The sequence below is a fragment of the Tiliqua scincoides genome, chromosome 11, assembly GCF_035046505.1.
Source record: "Tiliqua scincoides isolate rTilSci1 chromosome 11, rTilSci1.hap2, whole genome shotgun sequence".
Lineage (NCBI taxonomy): Eukaryota > Metazoa > Chordata > Lepidosauria > Squamata > Scincidae > Tiliqua > Tiliqua scincoides.
Genome location: NC_089831.1, coordinates 8,281,150 through 8,308,167, shown reverse-complemented (window position 1 = coordinate 8,308,167; position 27,018 = coordinate 8,281,150). Strand labels below are relative to the sequence as shown.

The 27,018-nt window shown below is 47.3% G+C and overlaps 1 pseudogene; it reads right to left on the bottom strand.

The window, feature by feature from the left end:
• Positions 1–2,599: 2,599 nt before the first annotated feature.
• LOC136662642 (5S ribosomal RNA) lies at positions 2,600–2,719 on the bottom strand (annotated as a pseudogene).
• Positions 2,720–27,018: the final 24,299 nt, after the last annotated feature.

Sequence of the window (27,018 nt, the reverse complement as noted above, 5' to 3'; positions counted from 1 at the left end):
GTTTCAGATTCTATCTATAAATAGCAGGGCTGGTTCCAAGATCACAGTTGTTTTCAGTGCATACCTCCAGCGAGAGAAGCAAAGAAAGACAGAACAGAATGCGCACTTAACATTGCATTATTCTGGGCTCATATTGAAAACCCTACTCCCTCTGTTTGTAAGGAGACTACATGTAGGGGAGGACAGAAGAGTAGGAAGGAGACCGTCTGTGGCATGTGCCCCCTTGAGCTCACTTTCCTCCCTTGCCTTCAGCAGCAAGGGGGCAAGCATGCCTGATATGGGGAGGGGGGAATGAGGAAGGGCCGTCACAGACACATCCTCCTCCCCCTTCTGCCAATAGGGTTACTCTCTTGCATTATTTCAGGAGTCCTGAGAATAGCCCCATTGGCTGCCACACAAGTCGCAGCAGTCTAGATTCTTAGTAAAATATAGAGCTGTACTGTGATTCTCCCTCCTTTTTGTTTTTTGTTTTTTTTGTACTAGCTATCTCAGCTTCTGTGACCCATGGTGTCAGCAATACAGGTGTGGATTGTACCTGGTGGATCCTTGCAAGGCAGTGGACCCCAGGCACATGCCCTGCAAGGCCATACCTGTGGCACCACCTCTCTGTGGTTGGAAGCAAGATCCTGTCTAAGTGGACCTTGGCCTTCAGCCAGTAGAGGGTGGAAGCAAGGGGAAATATAGATTTGGGGGGGGGGGAATAGATTTTTATTTAAAAAGTTTCATACTACAATAAATAATACAAAGGAAAGAAATCACATTTTACATTTTCAACTAAAGGCACATTACACCAACTTTTTAACTAGAACACAGTATTGTATTGGCAACCTTCAGTCTCGAAAGACTATGGTATCGCGCTCTGAAAGGTGGTTCTGACACAGCGTCTAGTGTGGCTGAAAAGGCCAATCCGGGAGTGACAATCCCTTCCACACCGGGAGCAAGTGCAGTCTGTCCCTGGTCTGTCTCCCTGGCTAAGGGCCTTCCTTCTTTGCCTCTTTGCCTCAGACTGTTGGCCAAGTGTCTCTTCAAACTGGGAAAGGCCATGCTGCACAGCCTGCCTCCAAGCGGGCCGCTCAGACCAGGGTATCCCACTTGTTGAGGTCCATCCCTAAGGCCTTCAGATCCCTCTTGCAGATGTCCTTGTATCGCAGCTGTGGTCTACCTGTAGGGCACTTTCCTTGCACGAGTTCTCCATAGAGGAGATCCTTTGGGATCCGGCCATCATCCATTCTCACGACATGACCGAGCCAACGCAGGCGTCTCTGTTTCAGCAGTGCATACATGCTAGGGATTCCAGCTTGTTCCAGGACTGTGTTGTTAGGAACTTTGTCCTGCCAGGTACATCACGTTATAGATGGATTCACCCCATCTAACCACTCCCACCATTTTTTCCACCTGTCTCTACCGGTTCTCACTCTTTCGTAAGCTGCGATGCTGTATACTCTGGAGACCACAAAGCGGACCCATCCCTGAGTGTTGGCGGACTTTTTCTCCTTTATTTCTTTGCCCCTTTGGATGCCCAGTACAAAAAAGACATACAGATTTATCAATCTTACCGTAGACCACGGCACCTCCCACCTATCATCTCCTCCCCTCCGTTGTCCCGCATTACTTATCCTCTTGGGTCCCCTCATACCTCCCGCCAGCTCCTTCCCAGAGACGATAGTCTCCCAGGCCTGTTGGGTCAGTTCAGGCCACTTAAAGCCCTCGCTATGCCCCTCCACAACTCCTTCGCCGGCATACACTCTTGGACGAAATGGGCTACCGTTTCTATCAGCGGCGGGGCACCTTCTGATCTAGAGGGTCCCGACCCTGAACAGTTCGGCCTCTTGCACCACTTCTGATCTTCTTGCAACCATGGGTTTGCCGCTCCCACCCTGCGGACCCGATGGAAAGCCTTCCACCTTAATTCCCATAAACTAAAGGGGATTCTCTTCTCGCTAAAGGCACTGTGTGCCACCTTTTCCTGCAAGAGGTACGCAGAAAGGTGCATCTTACTTTGCTGTTTCTCTTGGTGAGGCCTCATGATAAACTCCTGTACCGTCGTTTCATACACGTAACACTTGAGTTGTTTCCCTTCCAGCCTGCTGGTTTTATACGGCTTGGCCAAGAGCCCCATCTCCTTCATCAGAGTCACCGCCTCCCTCATGTACTCCAGCAAAGATCGTTTTATTGCCTGAGTGAGTACGTATCCCGTCTCTTCTTTCGCCCACCATTTCTGACCCCAGGTCGTCTTTTCCCAAGTATCTCTGAATTGGGCCCATACAGATGCAAAGGCTCCCCCTTCTTGCGGCCTCTGCCTCCATTTCGCCCAGTTACCAAAGTTATAGGAGACAAAGGTCGCCAAGAACAAAGGTCCCAGGGCCCAAACCCCTAGTCCTCCTCCTTTCACTTTCTTATGTGCCATTGCTCGGGCAAGAGGGAAGAAGGCAGTGCCCCACAAGAAAACAAAAACCTGATGGGTAACCTTGTCCACCACCTGTTTCGGCGGGGGATAGATCACCGCCAAATTGGACGCCATTGGAACACAATACACGTTGACGTAACACACCCTCTGCTGGTTAGTTGGCAACCTTCAGTCTCGAAAGACTATGGTATAAGCCTACAGCACCCGGTATTCCCAGGTGGTCTCCCATCCAAGTACTAACCAGGCCTGACCCTGCTTAGCTTCTGAGATCAGATGAGATCAGGCATGTGCAGGGTAACAGTTGCTGCTGCTACAGGTTCAAGTTCCATTTTTTCCACCTCTTCAGTTTTTCCTCCACCTTAGAGGCCCATAGTTTCCAGTTCTCTTTCCACCTTCTTTGTTTCAGTCCAAAAATTATACCTAAAATTTTTAAATTCCACCTTTTGAACCTCTTGTTTCCTTTCATCCATTTCAAAAACAGCCCCCATGGCCCTCACCTCTATGTTTTTCCCCCTCGACCCAAGAGAATAACATTTGGTTTTATCCTCGTTTATCACTGCTCCCGAGGCCCTGCAGTATTCATCTATTATTCCCTTCAATGTCTCCATCTCACCCACATCTAAAAATCCTACTCAGATCAAATATTTGACTGTTATGGCTTTGGCGACGTCTGATGTGTCCAGTTTGCTTATCTCTGTGCCGTTTCCATCTGTCACACCGTGTGGTGTGCATCAGACGGGTCGGATCTTTGAACCTCCATTAATTCTACCTCCTCAGGGTTCAGGTCCTGAGGCATAGCCCTACATTCAGCTGAAGCGCGGCCTTCTACTTCCCGGTCTGGAAGCAAGGGGGCCTGGCCCCTGTACCTTTTGTGATGGCCTTCTCAGTTGTTGCTGAGGCTCGGGAAAGACATGATTTGGGTAAAACGAAGGGGAATCAGGGGATAGGGCTAGTGGGTTTCATTAAGACCTGCCCTCCCTTTCCCCCTATAATTTGAACACTGGAAGAACCATTAGAAATGGTCACTACAACCCTTTCAGGCTCGATACACAGAACAGAATTTCTCTAGCAGAGCACCAGCTCTGCTGCTTTCACCCCCTATGTTGCACCTTCATCCGAAGAAGCAGACTAGAGTCCCAAAGTGTCCGACAATAGCTCAAATTCCTTGACTTGGTCACCGGAACTGAAGAAGAAGCCTTGTTACAAAATCATGCTAATGACTGTGCCGTGTATAGGCTGTTCAGCAAGCACGCCTCGTTTCTGTGCACGTAGGCAGGCAAGCAAACGTGGAGTCCAAGGGGAGCTCTGCAGCTGTTGGCATGAAACATTTAGAGGCCTCACTCCCCACTGAACTGAAGCTTCATACAGTATTCACAGCCTCATACAGTATTAAGAGCTGCTGATGCCATATGAAGAAGAAGAAAAAAAAACTGTGAAAAAAATGTTCTGTTTGGACATGGTTTTGCTTTTAATAGCACATCCCATCATTTCTCTCTCATCTCCTGCTGCTTCCTCCCTCTGTTTCCTATTGCCAAGGAAAGTTGCATAAAAATAGGATAATATTACCAGTAATACTTCACACTTTTCATTTGCAAGTGCCTTGCAGTGCATTAATTTGCACTCTGCATTCATAAGGCAGCAAAGTGTTATCAATGCCCTTGTTTTTTGGAGGGTGTTGTTTTCTTTTTGCAGTGTAGGAACTGCAGTGCAGAGTGAGAAAAGGCTTGTGTTTAAAATGAGTGGCTTTACTTTAAAAAATGTGTTCAGTCTCTGACTCTGTGTCCTTGTGAGGCCTTGGGCAAGTTGCTTTATTTCTTATTTCTGCATAAACTCCGCTATTGCCAAGAAAGGGGAGAAATCACAGATCTTTCTTTCTCCTGCCTTTTCTCCTCTTTATCATTTGTTAGATCCTAAAAAATAGATGGGTAGGCTTACCAAACACAAGCCGAAGATACCACCAAGGCTGTTGGTATTGACCTGGGGACAGACTGTGCAAAAGAAGGCCATTGAGGCCCAATTGACCACATGTGCTGATATGCATGAAGCCCAGCCCTACTGTGAGTCACAGTGTGGTGGCCACCCTTGGGTATCACAGCCCTGGTTGCTATGAGAAAACAGTAGATTGTCAATTTAGTTTTGTGCCTCATGGATCCAAATATCTTGGGCCGTCCCTCAAGCTTAAGATGCTCTTTTTTTCATCTCCCGGGAGTGATGAAGTGTTTCTGCACATGAGACAGGGGGTGGGGGAATGAAAAGGCTGGCAGAAAAACTGAGAGCTAGGAAACAATAAGACCCCAAAATCTGAAGCATCAAAGAGGTCTTGAGGTCAATTGATGCCCTCATTGGACCCCCTTGGGATTGGTGAGAGGACAGAGAGGAAGGTTTTCATTGCACCAACTCCTTCATAAATCCAGAGTAAGCTCTAATCTGAACAAACCTATCCTGAACAGATAGTTCTGGGGCGACTGTTGACCACCACTGTAGCTGCTATAAATACAACACCATAAATGATCAGGGTTGGAGAGTATCGCAAAAAGAGCCCGGCCACTTCTTTGCAGGGTGGGGGCCAATCTTGAAGGTCGCTTGGAAACAATGCATGGAAAATTATTATTATTATTTATTATTATTATTATTTATTTATTTTTAAATCCAGCAAATTATAAAATCCATTATAAAATCCAGCAAAATATCACTGAGCCTGCCCAGAGCAGCAGTTCTCAAATGTTTTGATCTCTGGATCCCTTCTACTAAAAGGAGTCTTTGGGAGCCCTCCTCGTGCATGCCCAGAGTCTTGCGGAATCCCAAAGCACTGGCACATGCGTGGATTGGTGCAATACCAAGCCCAACACTGAATACCAGTCAAAAACTGGAACAGACAGAGAATGAGGGACATGAACAGGGGAGGCAGGATGGATGATGGATGAGCAAACCAGGCAGGGGGTAGATGGCCACTGATGGTGTGCCTGTGGAGCCCTTGAAGGATGTGCCCCAGGGCTCTTGGAGCACACATAGAGAAATGCTGATCTAGAGAGAGATGATGCAAACTACTCCAGGCTATCCCATCCTTAAAGCCAGAGTTTTGCTTACAGGTTGGGTGGAGAGGGGAGAGCAAGGCCACCAGGAGCACTGCTTGCACCCTGTTACTGGAGATCACAAAATCTTGTGTCCTCTGAAGCTGGGAGCTGAGTTTCTGCAGAGTACTCATCTTCCTCTCTGCAGTGTTTGAGTCAGAGTGGGTCTTGTGACCCGGCATTATTCTGCGATGCAGTTTCTAGGACAGATCAACCCAGAATCGTATCCTTAAAGAAAACGAATCAAAGCATTTGCAAGTACTACTAGTCCTTCCTGACGACAAAGGCCAGGGTCGAAAGTAGGGGAGGCACTGAGTCTGCAGAAGCCAAATTAAGCAGAGAGCTGCCTCTCAAGGAACTGCCGTTGATTGTCTGCCTCAGTCTTGGTTCACAGGGGTCTCCTGTCCCACTTTACTTTAATTGCCCTGCCTGCTGTTTCTGCTGGAAGGATGCTGAAAGCAGAGGCTGTGCAATTGCTCCTCTCTTTATTTATGTAGAATATTTATTGTCAGGCCTGGGGCACAGGGGACCCCCAGGGTCACAGGGGGCAGCAGCAGGGCACTTCATGGTCTGGCCTCAGCAATGGCAGCCCTGCCCAAGTGGCCACAGTAGGGTTGGGAGGGAAGGGGGTTACGTCACCCAGATCTTCTCCCCACTATCTGGGACTCTCCTAATCCCAGGCTGCTTTGGCTCATGGGCTGGCCAGCATCTGCTCCAACCAGTGTCTTCGCCAGTCCTGCCCTCATCCCTGGCCAGACCTGGCTTTAAGCTGGAGACCAGCCCCCTTAGGTTCCTCCCCTGCCTCCTTGTGAGCCATCTCTCCCTGTTCTCAGCTGGGCCTCTCCCTCTTGCTCTGCTTGCCAGCCAGGCTGCAGGGAGTGCTTCCCACCTCCTCACCCCCGGAGTGGACTGGGCTCGTGGGCAGTGTTGCCCCTGTAGACTGGCAAGCAAGGGGGCAACAGCGAGCCCTGGAGCTTTGTGCCATCTGCTGGAGGTTCACCCAGTCGGCCAGGGACTGGCTTGGTCCCCCACTGGGCTCAGGAACAGGCCAGGCTTACTGCTGAGTACCCAGTTGCGGCTTGCTGTAGCTTGCTTCCAGGAGTCTGCAAGCTAATCCCCTCTGGCCTCGCTACTGCCCTCCCGGCGGGTGTGAGGGTCTGCCTGTGGCAGGCCTGCCACTCTGTTTCCCTTGCCAGCTGCAGGGGCTGAGGCAGGCTCCTTCCTCCTGCTTCCTCCTTCCTCCTGCTGTGGCTGCCCAGTTTGGGGACTGGCTCCTGGACAGCTCTACTCTCAGGTAAGTCAGGGGAACCCTGACACCACTTCTTGACCACAGGTTAACAAAGCTGATTATGTGCCCAGAGAGGATATGCTACTTTATGTTGTGATCATCTCACGAGTGCTGTCTGCTTTCATTTAGGATGTCTGGCCCTGCAATGGCTGACACTGCATTAGAAATTACTCCCCCATTCACACTTCCAAGTTATTTCTTGGAACCTCATTTCATCATCCCAAAGATCTTTGCACCCTTTCCTTTTTAAATACTGTCATAGAGATAAAAGGAGACTTGAGTGACAAAGATGTTGAACTTGTGGTAACGGTGGAGTGCTGCCGTTGACCCTGATTCACTATGGATGTCACTCTAGGCCAGGGGTGCCCAAACCCCAGCCCGGGGGCCACTTGTGGCCCTCTGGGGCTCCCAATCCGACCCATGGAGAGGTCCCAGTCTCCGATGAGCCTCTGGCCCTCCAGAGACTTGCTGGAGCCCATGCTGGCCCGATGCAACTGCTCTCACTGTGAGGACGACTGTTTGACTCTCACTTGAGCTGTGGGACGAGGGCTCCCTCCACTACTTGCTGTTTCACATCTGTGATCCAGCAGTGACAGCAAAGAAAAGGCTGGCCTTGCTTTGTGCAAGGTCTTTTATAGGCCTTGAGCTACTGCAATACCTTCATTCATTCATATAAGTTCCATCTCAAATATATTCATTTATGCAAATTTATTCAAATTTTAAATGTAAATTAATTTTTTTCCCCAGTCCCCAATACAGTGTCAGAGAGATGATGTGGCCCTCCTTCTAAAATGTTTGGACACCGCTGCTCTAGGCCAGTGGTTCCCAACCCATGGTCCATGGACCACAGGTGGTCTATGGGAACTTGGAAGGTGGTCCACAAGCTGGCTGGGCCTAGCAGATGGCCGGCAAGCTGAGCGCCATATGCTTGTTGCCTCACTGGCGCTTTTGTGGGCCCGCCTGCCCTCCCTTGGTTCGGACTGGCCCCAAATTGGGGCTATTCAGAAGCCATTGGCAGTGGCACAATGATGTCATTGACCATCACCATGTCCTTCCACAGCTGCACACTTGGTGATCCACAATGGACCTGAATGCCGGCACAGTGGTCCACAGTCACTGTCAGGTAGGGAACTTCAGCTTCAAGCCTTGGTATCTCAATGGTGAATCATCTGTATCTTTTCCATGAGAAGTTAGAGTGGAAGGCTAATTCATCTGGCAATTGGAGATGCTCGAAAGGATTGTGAAGATATAGGACTAGATATTTTTTAAATCCCTATGAAACATGCAGTTCCAAACTCTGCAGGGAACCTGTGTTCTCACTCTCTTTTCTCACTCTGTGTTCTCACGCCCCCCCAGCAAATGGACATTTAACAAAGAGCTGTAACTAGTCATTGCATTCACATTTTACTGTTCTAGGTGTACCCTTAGCACATCTTAGGCATATAAGTAAAAAAATGGGATGCTTTGCATGTTGCTATAGTAAATGTTCTACATACAGCTGTGTATGGCCCAGGTTCAGCACCGGTGTTGGAGTTTTAGAGATGGGAGTAATGTTGCCATTGAATTCTAGCAAAGGTTAGATTTAAGGCAGGGCCGGCCTATCCATGAGGCCAACTGAAGCAGTCCAATCCAGTCCAATCCAGTGCTGGTGCTGCTGTGCCAATGGGGATTGCACTGCTTCCTGTGTTGGGGAGGCAGTCATAGAGGCTGACTCAAGGTATTGGAATAGTTGCTCCCTTACCTTGGGACTGCATTGTGATGGCACAGGTGCTGGAAAGTTGGGACGCTTAAGCAGCAAATTGGTGGGGGGCATCTATGTCCATCTGCACACTTGTCCCTACTGTTTTTCTTCCTACTCCTTGGATTGGAAAAGGAAGAGGGTGTCTCTAGCCCATCACTCTCCTCTCCTCCACCCTTTCTCTTCCACTCTGTCTCCTTCTTCTAATCCAGGAGACTGGAGAAGCAAAGGCTGGCACATCACCAGGTAAGGACATTTGGTACAGTCCCCCAGGTGAGGAGAAGTTCTGAGCCAGCCTCAAGTACCTGAGGCATACTTAGAAGTCCCTGCTAGGGCAAAACATTGACAAAACTTTGAAGAGTGTTTAAAGGATGTTGATAAGATCAGCCACATTTCTCTGGGGTGTTTCATATTTTACCTTGAAAGACTCTACAAATTCATTCTTCCATTTCACATGAAACAGCATGAGTCGCATAAGTAGCATAACTAAAGGTGCAGAGGGCTACTGTAGGCTATCAGAGGACATAGGAAAGGGCAGACACATTGTAACCCAGCCTATGTAATTTGAATTTCAAATGCAGGTACAATCTGGTTCTAATGAATGGCACTCCACACCATTCATTTGATGACTGGCATTGTTTTGCTGGCCCGTGTGCAGACACGTGGGAAAGAATGCACTGGCCTCTCCCCTGACATTCTGAAATCAGAACTGAGAGATGCTGCAGGAGATGTGATTCTGTATCAGGCCAGGGAAAGGGGAATTATGAAGAACAGAAGCCCCTTGTCGTTGCATAACACATAGGGAGGCTGAGGGCCCAATCCGATCCAACTTTCCAGCTCTGGTACAGCCACAATGCAGCCCCGAGGCAAGGGGACAAATGCTCCTATACCTTGAGGAGTCCTCTGGGACTGCCTCCACACTAGAGGATGCAGTGCAAGCCTCATTGGCATGGCTGCAGCGGCACTGGAAAATGGAATAGGATCGGGCCCTTCATCTTCCATCAGAGCAAATGGAAAGACACTTGTTTGTTCTGAGAAGACAAGGATGAACATCTCCTGTGCTTGGCCTAAGGATAATGGAATAGGATCAGGCCCTTCGTCTTCCATCAGAGCAAATGGAAAGACACTTGTTTGTTCTGAGAAGACAAGGATGAACATCTCCTGTGCTTGGCCTAAGGATAATGGAATAGGATCAGGCCCTTCGTCTTCCATCAGAGCAAATGGAAAGACACTTGTTTGTTCTGAGAAGACAAGGATGAACATCTCTTGTGCATTTTGGCAGCCTAAGTAATAAAAAAAAAAAGGTCTCCCCCACCATACCTCAGATGCTGTTCCAGCAGGCACAAGTAGGATCTGATGCTTGTAATGCACAACAATTCATTGTTGCCACAACTTGCGGCCTCCTGCAGTGTGCTGCCCTACACAGTCCCCTGCCTGTCATCTCTGGATGCCCAGTGCATAGAAAAACTTAGAATCTTCTTTGCAGTGAATAGCCCATACAACGGAGCGGGGGGGATCACACAGTATGTAAAAGCTCTTGCCTCACATCATTTCCCCTGGCCTGCAAGGTCTGGGGAGATTCTCATGAAAACTTTCTTTGAAAGAATTACGAAGCACCATTCCCCAAGATGCTGTAGCCTGAAATTGCTCTGTCACACTCCACGAGTCTTCTGATCACCATTGAGAAAGACACATCTCAGGCTGTCATAAGTCTTAGAATTCCCATTCCCTTTAACAACCACAGAGCTGGCATTGGGAGAGGAAAAAATGGGGAAAACCCCGCGGAAGTGAGCAGTGATAGCTCCAGGTGTTACCTGTGCACCAGTTCTCCAGACAATAGATTTGTTGCCTTCAGACACCTTCCGTTCTCTGTGCTCCTTGATCTGCTTCAGTGCCTCTGAGGAACAAAGTTCTGGCTCTCTCGGTTGTTTGAAGTGTAAGTGGCATGAGCAAGTAAGCTCTATTTTATATGTACAGTATCTGCCCATGTGACCTGAACGGATGCCCTGGAGCTGAAGGTTTGGTGTGTGTGTGGTTTTTTTCTCAGCAGTCCAAAAAAAAAAAAAAAAGAGCTGGGAACTAAAACCTGTTGAACCACAACAGAGGCTTAGGCTCAACAGAAAGGAATTTTCCATGCATGGGAGTCTATCTCTGTGTTTAGAATCTGCTCTGTCCTCCCAACTGGAGATCCCAGGGAGGGCAGGAGAATGGAGATGAATGATGGTGGGGGGCGAGTCAACAGAGATCTTCACATGAGTCTTTCTAACAAGAAAGTAGTAGTGCTGGATCCTCTCCAAAAGGACCTCATTCAATCATTTGTGCAGTTTGGATTGCAGTTGTTGCAGAAGCCATTTGTCCTGGTTCTGTTCTGCCTTTCTCCCTTACTTGGTGGAATGCTTGGAAGGTCACCTTGGGACTCTGTGGTTGCGCAGGAGCACCAGGGAAAGTGTGGAATGTGGTGCCGGATGTGGAATTCAGCTTCTGGAGAATGTTAGCTTTTCTTAAAACAAAACCCCAACCCCTAGTTCTCATGAATATGAAGACAGCCTTGAATGTGTGTGGGCAATGCTTTTCTGAAACCTCCGGAGAATGAATACAATTCCCAGGGGTTGGAGCAGGGCTTCAGAATTCCCTGCTACATTCCCTTGATGTTCCCCCACTTTTAGCCAGACTGGAACAAAATATGCAACATCATTGTAGAAGAGCTTGTGCAGAAATGAAGGAAATGATGCATCTTTGCTTTAATGATTCACATACCTCCCCCCCCCCCCCCAGTTTCTCAGATAAAAATAGGAATTTGCTTGTAACCCCTCTGGATCTAATACCAGAGATCTCCGCATGAATGGCCTCCACCCCATTCCACTTTGCGGAAAGCTCTAATCCTCTTGCTGTACTAATGGCCTGATCCTAACTTACTCCCCCCCCGCCCCAGAAGCAGCTGCGCCAACAGAGCTCACTGTATCCTGTGGAGGAGGGGCCGTCACGGAGGTCTCTTCAAGGTGAGATAACACATGTTCCCTTCTCCTGGGGCAAGTCTCCACAGCCCCAGTGGGAATCCTTGTATCTGTGCCAGCCATTTTGCAGGTGCAGAACCGAGGCGAGTAAGGGACAGGAAAGGGGGTTAGGATACTGGAGCAAGTCACTGCTGCTGATATCCACCCATCCCTCCGCTGTTCTGCCTCCTACCTTTCCCTCTTCTCCTCTCCCTCTACAAACATTCCCCTGTTCCTCCCCCTCCATACCCCATTCCTCCCACTGCCCACCCCCACTGCCAGCTTGCTGAAGGATGACCTCTTGCGCCAGCCATATGTGCTGGTGGTCTCATTATACATGTCAGCAGAACACAAATTATGCTGTGGGCCAGCACTTCCACCAGTGGAATAGAGTAGTTCGCTGGTGGAATGCTTAGTTAGGATTGGAGAGAGTAGCCTGACCTTGCTTGATTTTTATTATATTTATTTTTTACATTTTTTAATCAACCTTCTTCCAAAGAGCTCAGGGTGGTGTACCTGCTTCCTTTTGTCCTCACAACAACCCTGAGAGGTAGGTTAGGCTGAGAGACAGTGGCTGGCCCAAAGTTACCCAGAAAGCTTCATGGCTGAGCAGGATTTGAACCTAACATCAGACCGACCACCACAGCCATCCTAGCTCTCATGCAAATGGTTTCTGATTTAAAGTCAAGCAACTGGTTGTTCTTTGGATGATATGACAGAAAAACAAAATTGTTCTACAGTATGTTATCAAGAGCTCAAAATAGACTTCAGCAGCTGCAGTGTGTGAGATGATAGCCGGTACACTACATGGAGTCTTTGCTGCGTACCCCAATTGGATTATAAATGAGTTTGGATTACAAAAGGGCCACAAACTTTACTGAGCATCCAAAAACTACTGTAACAGGTTCCGACTTTTCTAATAACAGGTGTGCCCCCCCATATCTGTGAATTCACATAGCCACAGTTCTTCACCACCCCACATGCCCATTACTTATCAGTCTTCCTTGCCGTGGTGCCAAGCACTCGTGTCTCTTCCTTTGCGGCCTGTAGAACACTAGAGAAGGAACATGAGATGCAGTCAGCCTGAATGCTAACAGGAAGCTTCCTGATTCCCAATAGTGTTCTCTTACAGCCCAAGCCTATGCATGTCTACTCAGAAGTAAATCCCATTAGAGTCAATGGAGCATACTCCCAGGAAAGTGTGGATAGGATTGGGCTGTTAGTCTCCCTCCTCTAGTGTTCCAGATGCTGCTTCTCATGTTCGTCTTCTAGCATTTCATAACAGGCTACAAAGGAAGAGACAGGAGCCTTTGGTGCCACAGTAAGTATAGGGTTCCCTTTTATGCGCAATTTCAGTATCTGTGGGGAGTGGGAACGTAACGCTTGTGGCTACAAGGGGATGCCTGTATTCCATCCCCTTTACTGGGTTCCTCCCTTGGAGCAGGCAGCTCAGTAATTAACCATTACTACCATTACCAGTCTCTCTTTCCCCCCAAGCAATCCCACTGTGGCTGCAAGCTGCATACTGTCTCATGACAACCCCTGCTTGTCACTGCTGGCCCCTATAAAGAGTCAAGGAAGTTCATAGTTGTGTTGCCTTGCATGGTGTGGGATATGAGCTGGAACTTCTGCAAAACATAGGTAGTGACTCATATAGGCATTTAGAATTAAGCCCAGAAGGCAGCTGGTGCCAAGGACATTTGCTAAGTTCAGTATTTATTAAATTTATTTAAAATATTTGTATCCCACTTTTCCTGTTTTGCGAGGGATCTCCAGGTGGCTCAATATTATTTATTTATTACTGCATGCATGCATGTCCTGCCTTTCAGTTTTTGCCTTTCAGTCAAAATGATCCCCAGGGAGGCTTACCGTAATGACTGAAAACAATTCAGGAGCCCATTTGTCTCTGGCCTATTTATTTATATATTTAAAAGATTTATACAGGTTGTGCCTGTATGTTATCCACGGGAGTTCCAATAGATTAAAAAAAAAATCGGTAGATACCAAATCAGTGGAAAAAGCTTTAAAGACTCACTTTAACGATCCACTTTGCTCCTCTATTGTCACCCTAGAATGCATCATATAGATACTGAACCACATTCAGATGGGGTGGATAATGGAATCTAATGGAATGAAATTATAATTATTTAACAGCACAAAGGTAGGAAATTGGATTTTGGTATTTTTTTTTCCTTGTTACAAAGCATTTAGAGGTGGACCTCTATATCAGTGGTGAGTCAAATCAGTGGATACCAAATCAGTGGATGCTGAGGTACCCCCTGTACAGTGCTTTCCTGACACTCAGAACATGTCTGTGTCTACAACATAGAAGTAAAACATACTGAAGATAAAACATCTGAATAAAAACAGAATAAAACAATTAAAAATGTTTTAAAAATATGATACAAGGGCAGATTAAAATATAAAACAGCTAAAGCAGCAACAGGAATTAAAAAGGTGTTCCTAGGAGATTCCTCCTTCCTCAAAAGCCATGCAAAATAAATAAGTCTTTAAACCCCACCAGAAACTATGATAACGAGTGGGCTTCCTCAAGTCTTCTGGTAGAGAAGAGACATTCCAGAGACATGGTGCCACAACTTGAAAGGCCCTGCAGTTCGTCATCAGCTCCTTGGCTTTCCCAGCCCTATGCTGTATGACTCCAGTCTCTTTCCCAGTCTCTGGGCAGCTAGTAGTTGGAGCATAGTTCTTGTTCAGTTAGGAAGGGGGGGACTGAGCTCCCTTCACTAGCCAATGGTGGGGGCTAGAATGATCTCCCCCTTGCCATGGCGTTACCCTTTAAGGCGGAAGTTGCATGCTCCCAAAGGCCCTTTGTCTAATGGCAGAGGCCAGAGAATGCCTCCACTCTCTTCTCCAGTACCTGTTGTCTCTCAGCCTCTGCCAAACACTCATCTAGAACTGGTCCCATGCTGAAAACAAGGCTGGAAGCTCCAGAGAAAGGCACGGCATGCTAAAATTTTCCAAGTAGTTCACAGCAGCAAAAGAAAAGTGGAATAATCATTGTACTGTCAGTGTATAGTACAGTGTACAGAATAAACAGTGTACAAAAGTAGACAGTGTACTGTCTGCTTTTGGAGACAACATATCATCATGCTTACTCCAAAAGTGTAAGAATTCTGCGGGGAAGGGGGGGGGCTTTTCCAAAAGACCTATATCAGGGCAGGACATGAAACGAGCAGGAGGAAAGCTGCAGTCAGTTCTCATTATCCACTGGGGTTAGGTTCCTGAAAAACGCAGTGGTTAGTGAATCCATGGATAGTGAACCATTGATCACTGGGATCAATAGGGTTAGGGGGGAGGGGTAGATTACCTGTTAGCAGTGGAGACAGAATCCAGCAGAGACTAGCATGGCAGAATCCTGCATGGCAGTGGAGACCTTCAAAATGGTGCCAGCGACTAGCAGGGGACCCTTTAAAATGGCCACAGAAACTTCCCATGGCTATTTTAAAGGGCTCTGCGCTAGTCACGGGCACCATTTTGAAGGGCTCTGCAGCCTTCTGTAGCTCTGCCTGAACACATTAGAGACCTTCAGAAGGCAGCAGAGACCACGGACAGCTGACAACACCCTGTGAATGGCACAAAGTAAGTGTTAGTCCTGCTGCCCGCGGATAAGCCAATCTGCAGGTAGCAGGAACTGACTGTAATATATAAAACATTGCAGAAAATGGTCTCTTGGGGGATTGCAGTGTTTCATCCTAATGTTTACAAAGAAATGCTTCTCCAGGAACTTTGATGGGTGCGTGGTTTGGGATCTTTGTGTACCAGTCTCCACTACAATAACATTCCTCCCCCAGTTCCACATCCCTCGCAAGCCACAGAATTACCAGTGCAGGCCCTGACCGGTTCTGGCACCTCATGTTTTATACTTCTGCATACAGGTACTTGGGACAAGAAAGAATGCAGTGAGCTCCTGGGAAGGAGCTGGAGGAGGCAAAGGAAAGGTGACAGTGAGTCAATGGGAGCCAAGAGGTAAGCATTCCACAGGGAACGATAAGCGCCTGGGAACATGTCAAAGATGACGGTGATTCATTGAGAACCGAAAGGCGTAGAGTCAGCAAGGAGCAGACAGCCAACCAATGACCGAGTTACGAAATGGAGTGGGTAAATTGTATGTTGTGACATACTGTATGAATGGTACTGTGTGCATGAATTGTAGGAGGGAGTAATTGTAAGCTGCCGTTTGGTGGGAAACAATCCATGGGAAATCCTTGTTTAAATGGGACAGTCTGTATCCAGCACTTACGTGCACCCACGACAGTGGCGACCAGGCAGGTATGTGCCATTTGCCACTTGCTGGTTGTTTTTTTTGGCAGGGGTGACCTAACCCTTTTATTTATGTGCTGCTGTGCCTTAGGGGCACCTCTGCTTCTGCAACTGTAATTGATCTTTCGTGACTAATCTCAGAGGCTAGGCTATTCGGATGCAGGTGGCAATGTTTTCATGCTCACGTTAGGGCTTGCATGCACTCAGGGCCAGCTTTAAGCCAACTGGACCAACTGCTCCCAATTGGGCCCTGTACCTAAGGGCCCCCCACACTAGGGTAAAATTAAAAATAAATTCATATTTTTACTAAATCATTTCACAGTAACTGAAACAGGGATGTCAAACTCATTTCGTACAGAGAGATGAATTAGCATTCACAGTGTCTGCTGAGGGCCACAAGTGACATCATTAAGCAGAAAGTGACATCATTAAAGAGATGATGGCAGAAGTAAGCACTTCGTTCTCACATAAAAACCTATTAGCTGCAAATAATAGAAGAGAAAATGTGAAAATCTTGTCCATATTTTCAAGAAATGAGAGAGCCCAATTGCCAAGTTAAGAGAGCCCAATTATAATGAGGTGATGGTGAATAAATTGCTTCCAGGGGCTGCATTTGGCCCATGGGCCTTATATTTGATACCCTGCACTAAAACAAGTGGTTTTCTTCAAAGGTAATGTACACATTTTGTTTACTTGTAGGCTTACACATGTATGCAATTTTATATTCAAATGTGTTTGGATCCATTTGGTCCATTAACTCACACGCACTTTTAAAGTGCATGTTTTGATTGCTTTCCATTCTACCATAGAGATATAAAGTCTATAATAAATTTTATTTAGATCTAAGATTCTACAGACCTTGGCTGTGAACTTGGGGATCCGCAAAAAATGTTTCCAGTGGGGCCCCACAACTCCTGAGGCTGGCTCTGTGTGCACTGATATCCTCCTGGAATTGAGAACGTCCACAGTCGTCCCGATCTGAATTATAAAAGAAGGAACAGTGAAATAGCTTCTACAGTGCAAGGAATCTGGGACACAAGCATTCTCCTTACTTGGGAATGCATAAGTGACTGCAGTGCATTCCAGAAAAAGCCAGTTTCTGAGCATCCGGCCTTCAGGCTATGTAAATTCCTTGGCTTAACACCATGTCCACCTGCAGCCCTAACAGCCTACCTGACCTCAGATTCTGTGCTGTGACCCCTTTCACTCTGCAGAATGGAGTGACTTTTGTCATTCCAGCTCCAGGCTCCACAACCTGCCTGACTCCTCAGTCTCTGCTGTTGCAAACAACCTCACCTATCTTAGCCTTCAGGCGAATATCTATGCAGGCACTGAACTGACTGGGCCAGTTCCATGATCCATCCAAATTGCTAGTATTTGTTTAATTTCTGCCCAATGTTGGACATACGAAACAGGGACCAAATGTGTACACCTGTGGGCTGGGAAAAAATGGGTTAATCCTGGTGCTAGATGAGGGATGTGTATCCTGGTAAAAGGAATTTCAGTGGGGCTCTGCCTCTCACTAACCCCTGACCCCACCACTATTAGACTTGATGCTACCATTGTATGTGACTGCATTTGGAGATATGTTTCAGGTCTATACTTTTAACAGGCTATTATGAATATGCCTTTAATAACGACAGTCAATGGGACCTACTCCTGGGTAAGTGTGGATAACATTGCAGCCTAGGATTATTAAAAATTTTCCTGCTTGATGATGTCACTTCTGGTCATGACATCACTTCCAGTGGTTCCCAACAGATTCTCATTCTAAAAAGGGGGTCCCAGTGGTAAACATTTGAGAACCATTTGAGCAGGGGTGTCCAAAGTTTTTGGCAGGAGGGCCACATCATCTCTCTGACACTGTGTTGGGGGACAGGGAAAAAAAGAATTAATTTACATTTAAAATTTGAATAAATTTACATAAGTTTACATAAATGAATATATTAAAGATGAACTTATATGAATGAATGAAGGTCTTGCAATCGCTCAAGGCCTATAGAAGGCCTTGCGCAAAGCAAGGCTGGCCTTTCCTTTGCTGCCGTGAAAGTCCTTTCTTTTCACAGACGTGAAACAGCAAGCAGTGTAGGAAGCCCTCATCCCACAGCTCACGCAAGAGGTCGAACAGTCACCCTCACGCTGAGAGCAGTTGGGTTGGGCCAGTGCAGGCTCCAACAAATCTCCGGAGGGAGGGGCTCATTGGAGACTGGGGGCTCCCTGAGGGCCGCGTTAAGAGACCTCGAGGGCCGCATGTGGCCCCAGGGCCGGTTTTGGCACCCCTGTTCGAGAGTATTTCATGTCCTGTGCTATTTAGAGGAATTGCTTTAGTGCCTTTTCAGAACTAGAATTTGACAAACTGAAACTAAATTGGCAAAGAAAATGTGGTTGCAGGCATCAGAAGGATGGTGGAAAAAACAGATTTTAGAAAAAGGGCAGGGAGCTCCCAGTGTGTCCCTGTTTCAAAGTACAGACTGCAGCAGAGTGAGCACAGCCTAAGGCAGGCTGGGTGGATTTTGTCATTATAGGAGGGGGTGGCCCAAGACTTCCCAAGTCTAGGGAAGACACACAAAATGCTGGCCTTGCTTCTCCTCCCATGCCCAATCAGTAGCATAGCATGTGGGCGGTGGCAGGTGGCAGGGCTGATCACCCTAGGAGGGGGTGACAGGTGCATGATCTGAGCCCCTGCCAAGCAGAAGCCTGGGTAGCGTTTGGTGGCAGATGGGCCTTCCCTCCAAATGGCCAGAAATGCCCCCCCCCCAGAACCAATTTGGCAGTGCCCACAATGATATAATGATTCCATCGCATCACTGCTGAACCACTTCTGGGTGCCGCATGTCTCTTCTGGTGAGTTTGGGATGTGTTGCGCAGCACGGGGGTGACACCCACCCCAGTGGCACCCGTATTGGCAGTACCAATGCCTCAGTCTCTGAATTTGAAAAGGAAGAACAGAGCAGAAGAAGGAGTGTGGCGATGAAAAAAGAGGAGAGGAGAGCGTGGAGGAAAGGTTATGCTCTAGCCCACCATTCTTGTCTCCTCCACACTTCATCTGCTGCTCCTCTTTCTTTCTTTCTTTCTTTCTTTCTTTCTTTCTTTCTTTCTTTCTTTCTTTCTTCCTTCCTTCCTTCCTTCCTTTCCAGGGAGCAGGAAAAAGAGGAGTGATGGAGGCAGGTGGGCAATTGGGGCAGGCAGCACCCCCCACCCTTCTGTCACCTGAGATGACTGCCTCAGCTTCTTGGACAGGTTAATCCTGTCATAGATTGTGATAGTGCATACCTTCGAAGTGCATGAATAGCTATTGCTTCATCTTGTCCCTGCTTTGTTTCCCTTCTAAAGAGTTTGGTTTTTTTTTCTTTTTCTATTTACGTAGTATAATTCTTACATAAGCAATTAGCACTGGCTTCTTCCTCAACCTGCAGCAAGCATCATTATGAGGCGTTCTCTACAACTCTCCCTCCCCCCAGGCTAATAATACTTGTGATCAAACAGTATGATCACCAGTTACTGCTAAGATATTTTTGATAATGTGCCAGGCTTTGCAGTAGGGGAACCAGCTAAAAAGCTGCAGGGATGCATTTGAGTTCCTCAAAGACTCCATCAGGCTGAGGACCTGGATGTTAAAACTAAAAATTTAGAGTGTGATTAAACTGAGATTTACATGAAAAATGTTTAGATGGTGTGTCTCTTTGAGACAAGGAGTCATTTGAGCTATTTGATGTTCTCTGTAAACCACTTTGTGGACTTTTTGTGGTTACTGAAAAGCAATATCTAAATATTCTTAAATGGCTGGTAACTTTCAGTCTCTAAAGACTATGGTATAAGAATGTTAAACAAAAAATGAAACCAAAAATTGGGGAATGAAAAAGATGATGCTGGGCTAGATGGGCAATAAAGCCCCAGCCTGCAGATTGCAATACAGAAGTGTCTCTCCCCCCCCCCCCCCATATCTGTATGGGATATGTTCCCGGCCTCTCTTGGTTACTGAAACTGTGGATAAAAGGGAACCTTATACTTACTATGTTGCAAAGCACTCATGTCTCTTCCTTTGCAGCTTGCTGTAGAGTGCTAGAGGAGGAATACAAATAGCAACCAGGCAGAATGCTAGAGGAAGAGAGACTAAGACTGCAATCCTAACCACACTTTCCTGAGAGTAAGCCTCATTGAACAAAATAGGACTTACTTCTGAGTAGACCTGGTTGCGATTGTGCCCTAAGAGAATACTAACAGGAAGCAGGAAGCTTCTAGCTTCCAGGTAACGTTCTGGCTATCTCTCTCCTCTAGCATTCTGGCTGACTGCTTGTCGCGTTCCTCCTCTTGCATTCTATAACAGTATACAGAGGAAGATACATGAGTACTTACCCATAAGTAATGGGTGTGGGGGGCTGGAGAATCGTGGATAAGTGAATCCACAGATATGGGATCCACGGATACGGGCAGGGGAAATGCCTATAGTTCTGAAATGGAGAGGGGGACTTCAAATGTGGACAAAATGCATGTGTGTACACAAAAGGTATGTGTTGCAGTAGCATAATGCATTTTGTAAAGAATGCAGCTTCTTGGGTTCTTTCCTGTGTGCTCACAGGATGGTGACAAACAGTGTCTAGGTATTAAAAATATTTTTAAAGAGTACACTGGAGGAATAATCTTTTGAAAGAATCAAACACTGTTTATTATCTCCTTAAAGGGGGGCAGATTACTTATTTAGAAACTGTTTCCTGTGGTGCCAAGCACATAGCTGGGTGGAGAGAGCAGGATGTGCAGGTGAAGCAAGACACAAGTTGGACTTTGCAAGGCACTAGCCAAGCCATACTGCTGTCCAACTAGGAAAGTGTTAACTTCTAGAAAGATCTTTCCCTGTGGTGCATGAAGGATTGTAAGTGGGTGCTTAATGTCAGGGAAGTTTTAGTTAGACTCTGTCTTGACTTTATTTTGAACATTTCCTCTTGATCTCCAGAATTTCCAGAATGTATGTATGTGTCTGTCTGTCTTGTCCTTATTCCATTTTAATCCTCAATTCAGTGGATTCAGTACCTGCTGATTTGACTACCTTTGGGGTCAGCCCGACCTCGACCCTCCAGAGAGATGCATGGTGCTCCATTTGCCTCTGGAAAGTGTTCTGAGGCCTATGGGAAACCTTACAGCCCAATCCTAAAGGTGCCGCAGTGCCAAAGCAGCTACTACTGAATACTGCAGCAGTCATTGGAGGTCTCCTTGGGAAAAGGGACTTTTGTCCCCTTCCTCTGGAGAAAGCCCCAAGCCCTGCAATGGGGCTTCTCAAATCTGCACCGGTCACTTGAGAGACTGTGTCGGGCCTTCTGCCCTGACACAAAGTTCAGGATCCGGCCCCCTCCCCCCCCCCGGTTCCTCTTCCCATCCTGAGCTCCCCCAACCCCAGAATGCCTCCCCCTGCTACTGAGGCCCTCACTGCTGCTCAGAGCTCTTACCTAGCTCCAAGCAGCACCTGGCCAGCACTGGGTTCAGCGCCAACTGGTGCTGGGCCAGTGCCAGTGCTGACTCGGTGCAATGTATCGCAGATGTGCCTTATGGCACATTTGCTACACCCAGTGCTGGTGGTACACTTGTACCATCAGCGCTGAAGAACTCAGGATTGGGCTCTTAGAAGGTCACCAGTTTTGGGGGGAGCACCAAAAATGATGTTGAAACTTTCAGACATTCCCCCCCGCCCCAAGGTGGATGAACGGGTGGAAATGTAACCATGTTCCTGCATTTCAGGTGGCAGTGGAAATCTCCTACCATGTGCAGCCAGGACGTGACTCTATCATATCCTGATATTACACATGACTCTATCATGTGTTTCTGATATGATCTCAGATGGAGAGAAGCACCACATTTCCCTAAGCCTTAGGGCCTAAAGGGGAATGTGGTCCTCCTAGCAGCTATCCTGGAGATTTCCACTGGAAGACATTGGAAATGCTAACTCTGCCCTGTGGGAACTGGTTTGTGGGGTTCTGCAAGGTTCCATGTTGGATTAAACAATCCATGTTATTTAATGTCTATGCCAGGGGTGCCCAAACCCTGGCGCCACATGTGGCCCTCAAGGCCTCTCAATGCGGTCCTCAGGAAGCCCCCAGTCTCCAATGAGCCTCTGGCCCTCCAGAGATTTGTTGGAGCCCGCACTGGCCTGACACAACTGCTCTCAGCATGAGGGCGACTGTTTGACCTCTCGCGTGAGCTGTGGGATGAGAGCTCCCTCCACTGCTTGCTGTTTGACATCTGTGATGCAGTAGCAGCAGCAAAGGAAAGGCCAGCCTTGCTTTGTGCAAGGCCTTGTATAGGCCTTGAGCTATTACAAGACCTTCATTCATTCATATAAGTTCATCTTTAATATATTCATTTATATAAATTTATGTAAATTTATTCAAATTTTAAATGTAAATTAATTCTTTTTTTCTCCAGTGTCAGGGAGATGATGTGGCCCTCCTGCCAAAAACTTTGGACACCCCTGATCTAGACAGAACTCAATACCTTGAATTTTGAGACCAAGTTTTAATTCCAGATGATTGAAGGTCGCATAACTCTGGGAAGGGGGTGTAGAAGAGGGCAGTCCTTCCATGAGGCCAATTGAGGCAGCTGTCTCAGGTTGGCAGCAATGCCTCCCACATGACTCCATCTACTCATCTCTGCTGCTCCTCAGATTCAAAAAGGGAGGAATGGAGGAGAAGAGGAAACACAAGAGGAGTGGAGAATGATGGGCAAGAGCAGGGCCGGCCAATCCCTGAGGTCAACTGAAGCAATTGCCTCAGGTAGTGGTGGGAAGTACGTAGGTACAATCTACAGCAAACTAGGGGGCAGTGTATTGTCCACAAGGTATATGAGTCAGGGCCCAATCCTATCCAACTTGCCAGTACCAGTAAAACCAAAATGCAGTCCCAAGTTAAGGGAACAAATGTTTCCATCCTTGAGGAGACCGGCACTAGAAAATTGGATAGGATTGGGCCCTCAGAGGCTACCTCACCCCCCCACCTGTACTCTTGTCCTTTGTGACACGAGTAAAGATGTGTCCCTGCTTGACTTGATTCCTCTTTGACTCTCTCGTCCTGAACTTACAAGGCGCAAGGTCTCTCTCTATGAGTGCTGACTAGTCACATACCACGAGGTCTCACACAATGGCAAAGGAAAAAGCTTCAGGATTACCTGTTCCAAATCTAGGACTAACAGAAATGCACATGCCTGTGAATTCTAAGTAAAGTTGTTTTCTTTGAAACCTTTTTACTGCCTCTGCTCTTCTTCTCTTGTTAGCAGCAAACTAGAAGCGGTTGGTGAGTAGTCAGAAAAAAAGAGTCCATTATATAAGGCTGGTTAATTTGCCCCTCATAGACCCCTTTTCTCCAACAGGCAGCAGGTTGATGGGGGGTGCCCATCCCTGTCCACCTACTTGGCACCACTGCTCTTCTTCCACTCCCTGGGTTGCAAAAGGAAGGGGGACAGAGAGGAAAAGTGGAAGGGAAGTAAGGGCTGGAGGGTGGGAGGAACAGAGGCTGGCACATCACTGGGTAAAGGGAAGGCAGCGTTTGGCATGCCATCTGAGGCACCAGGAGGTCTTGGGCAAGAGCATAGAAGATTACAAATACAGTGGTGAAATATCACTAACTTTTCTAATGTGGCAACACTTCAGTTAAGTGGATGAAAAACTATTTCATCATTAGGTTCTGTGTGGTTCATTCACTATAAAATAATGAGAAAGCTTCTGCCTGTGCCACCTCCTCTTTCAACAAGATAGGAAGTGGAATGGTATCCATGTACGATCCCGCATGGACGCCTCACACCACCTCATCTGGTAGGCATTCAGATCCAGGGAACACAAACATACTGACCATCATTGAAGGTTCATCATACTCCAGCTCTTAGCCATGGCGTAACATAAATCCCACAGGACACTAGTACATCATTAGGCAACCCACACACACAACTGCCCTGAACCAGTACTGGTGCACACAACACTGTCACAGTTTCCCAGGTTTTCCCATCAGAGCTCTGCTCTCAACAGAGAGTATATATACTCTCAAGAGTATATTCACAAGCACTGCTCTCTCCTAGCTTCACAGATAACCCCAAGGAGACATAAAGTTGTTTTGGAGATTATGGAAGTCTCATGCCAAATCTGACCAAAAGCAACTGAAGAGTCTATTTGCAGATACTGATGGAAATTGGGGTTGGCCCAAGACCTGCCGGTGCCTAAGAAAGCCAGCTGTTTTCCCCTTATCTGGTAATGTGCCAGTCCCTTACTCCTCCTACTCCCCAGATCAGAAGAAGAGGACAGAGCAGAAGAGAAAGTGTGGAGGAGGGAAGTGAGCTAAAGCGCCTCCAAGTGTCTTTGACTCTCTACCCCACTGCAATCTTTTCCTTCACACTTCCACTCCGTCTCCCTCTTCTTCCAAGTCAGGGAGTGCAAAGAGGAGGAGGAGCAGAGGAGGTGAATGGGTGGACAGAAGTGGGAGCTCTGGACCAACCGACTGCCTGAGGCAACTGCCTCAATCAGCCTCATTGATGGGCCAGCCCTGAAGAAAACAGAGCTTTCTCCTCCTCCACCACTGTGTCAGCTCCAGATGAATTCTTCTGCGTAGTGCAGGGTTCCACATGGTTTGCCCACTGGATACTTGAGATCTCCACTTCTTTTAATCAAGGACTCCTAATCCTGTGTTGCCCTGCTGAACAGGCAAGAGGTGCTTTTCCTCCTCTTATATTTAACTGAGGGAGAATAACTGTCCCTTTTCACCCCAGCCCAATGCCTTTTCTAGTGGCTGTTTGGTGGTGTTCTTCTGCATCTTTTTAGATTGTAAGCCCTATTGGGACAGGGAGTCATTCATTTAATTGACCTTGGGCACAATCCTAACCAGGTCTACTCAGAAGAAAGTCCTATTTTGTTCAATGGGGTTTACTCTCAGGAAAGTGTGGTTAGGATTGCAGCCTTTACCTGTAAACCACTTTGTGAACCTTTTTTTTGTTGAAAAGCAGTATATAAATACTGTTGATGATGATGCATTTTGCCCAATTCCTTGCTGACAAAGCCACAGAGACAGCCTGGCTTAGCTACCAGTGATTGTACAGCATCCGTATCACGAGGTGTCAGAATCAAACCCTTGTTGTAATTGCTGGAACTGGTTGGATGTGGTTGCCTTCGAGGACGGAGACAGGATGCTTGGCACTGCAAGAGCCACTTTGCGTCACTTGCACTCTTGCTCTTTGTGGCTGGCGCATGCCAGCTGGAAAGAGCTCAGTAGGAAGCTGGCCAGGATAATGAATGCCTGTCTGGAGGGGGTTACTCCTTGTATTAAAAGGGGAGTATTAAAAGGGCACTGCAAGAGCCACTTTGCGTCATTTGCACTCTTGCTCTTTGTGGCTAGCGCATGCCAGCTGGGAAGAGCTCAGTGGGAAGCTGGCCAGGATAATGAATGCCTGTCTGGAGGGGGTTACTCCTTGTATTAAAAGGGGTGGGGATCTTCCCACTTCTTAAAAAAAGCCATCATTGAGCAGGGAGGCCCTAGCTAGTTTGGGACCTCCATCCAGCCTTCCCATTTGGGGAAGCATGTGGAGGTTCACATGGAGCTGGAAGCAGTATTCATTCCCAGATGAAATTCCTTCCTTGAAGTTTTTCCCAACTGGCTTCTGATGGGATGGGCATGGGATGGAAAAGCTTTCATAACCCTGGCAAGTGATCTCTGTCTTGAACTCAACGTTGCCTTTTTGATATTGCTGGAACTCTCAGTAGCTCTTGAGATTGCAGACCATGCTATTCTCCCAAAGCAGCTGGAATATAGGCCAGGTGTAAGGCCATCCACTGGGCAGAGAGAGGCACTGTCTACTTTCACCACTGAACCTTCCACTCCCTGGACTGGAAAAATAAGGGAATGGCACAGAAATGTGGATAAGAGGTTTGTGGTGAGCTAGAGCCAAAGCATCTGAATCCAAGGAGTGGGAGGAGGAAGAGGAGGGATGGAAGCAGCCAATTTGCTGCTGAGTAAGCTTGGGCAGCATTTGGTACGCTACCTCCAGCGCTGAGAGATCTTGGGTTGGCCCTGATATTAGGATTGACTTTCCTATTGGTTGGACATACTGGCCCAATTTCCAGGGCAGACCTAACAGGAAACCACATTTCCACATCACCAATGATTCCTTGTAGTGCAAATTATGTATGGCCCAGAGTGCTTCCTTAATGAGAGCCAGGATGGTGTGATGCAGCAGTTCTCAAACTCTCAGGGAGTTTCAGAACTGAAGTAAGTGTTTGTGGGGGAGGGGCAAAAGTAGCGACTTGATCCCAAGAATCTCATCGATGCCAGGGATAAAGGGAGAGGGTTTATGTTTACCAGCCAGTACTGGCCTCCGGAAGGGGGGGATGTGGGGAGCCCCACAGACCCCTCTGCAGGGCTCCCCAAGCCTCCACAAAGCTAAAATTGATATTGACTGTTTTTTATATATGTTCAAAATTATACAGGAACATCACAGGCTCTGTAAATCTTTCTTAACCTGACGCTTGTACTCTAAAAATCAAACAGTGGAGAACGGTTGACTAGCCTATGCATAACCAACCATCATGTGATATAGACTCAACAGGTCCATGAGTCATATCGAAGGCCTATACTCAATGGCTATGTTATTACTCCTTAGAGAAGAAATACCTCTCCAGTCTCTGGATGGCTCAAGGGCTTTCCCACGGATTAAATGGAATCTTGCCTCACCTACAAGAAGTATGTTTACAATAATGTTATGACATCCTATACACATGTGAACAGATTACTCAATATGATGATTCTCAGATTGGGAAGTCATATGTCATCAAGTGGGTGGATCACCATTAGCCTTCTGGATAGTGGGCACCAGAGACCTGCATGATGGCCAGAGTGGCCAGAGGGGGATGCAGTCACACCAAGTGGCAACAGGGTGAGACTTCCGGCTTTGCGGATTAGCGATAATTTCTTGGCTGTGCCTGGGAACTTTGCAAGATGCTGTCACCTGAGCAATTGACAGTGGTTTTGCTGATTGGGACACAAGCCAGGAGCAGGGATATTTGAAAGGACAAGGGGAAGAAGAGAGAGATTAGACTGGAGAATGGAAGAGAAACTGTTGCCCTACACATGCCTCAGATCTCATCTGATCTCAGAAGCTAAGCAGGGTCAGGCCTGGTTAGTACTTGGATGGGAGACCGCCTGGGAATACCGGGTGCTGTAGGCTTATACTGTGATCTCGGAAGCTAAGCAGGGTCAGGCCTGGTTAGTACTTGGATG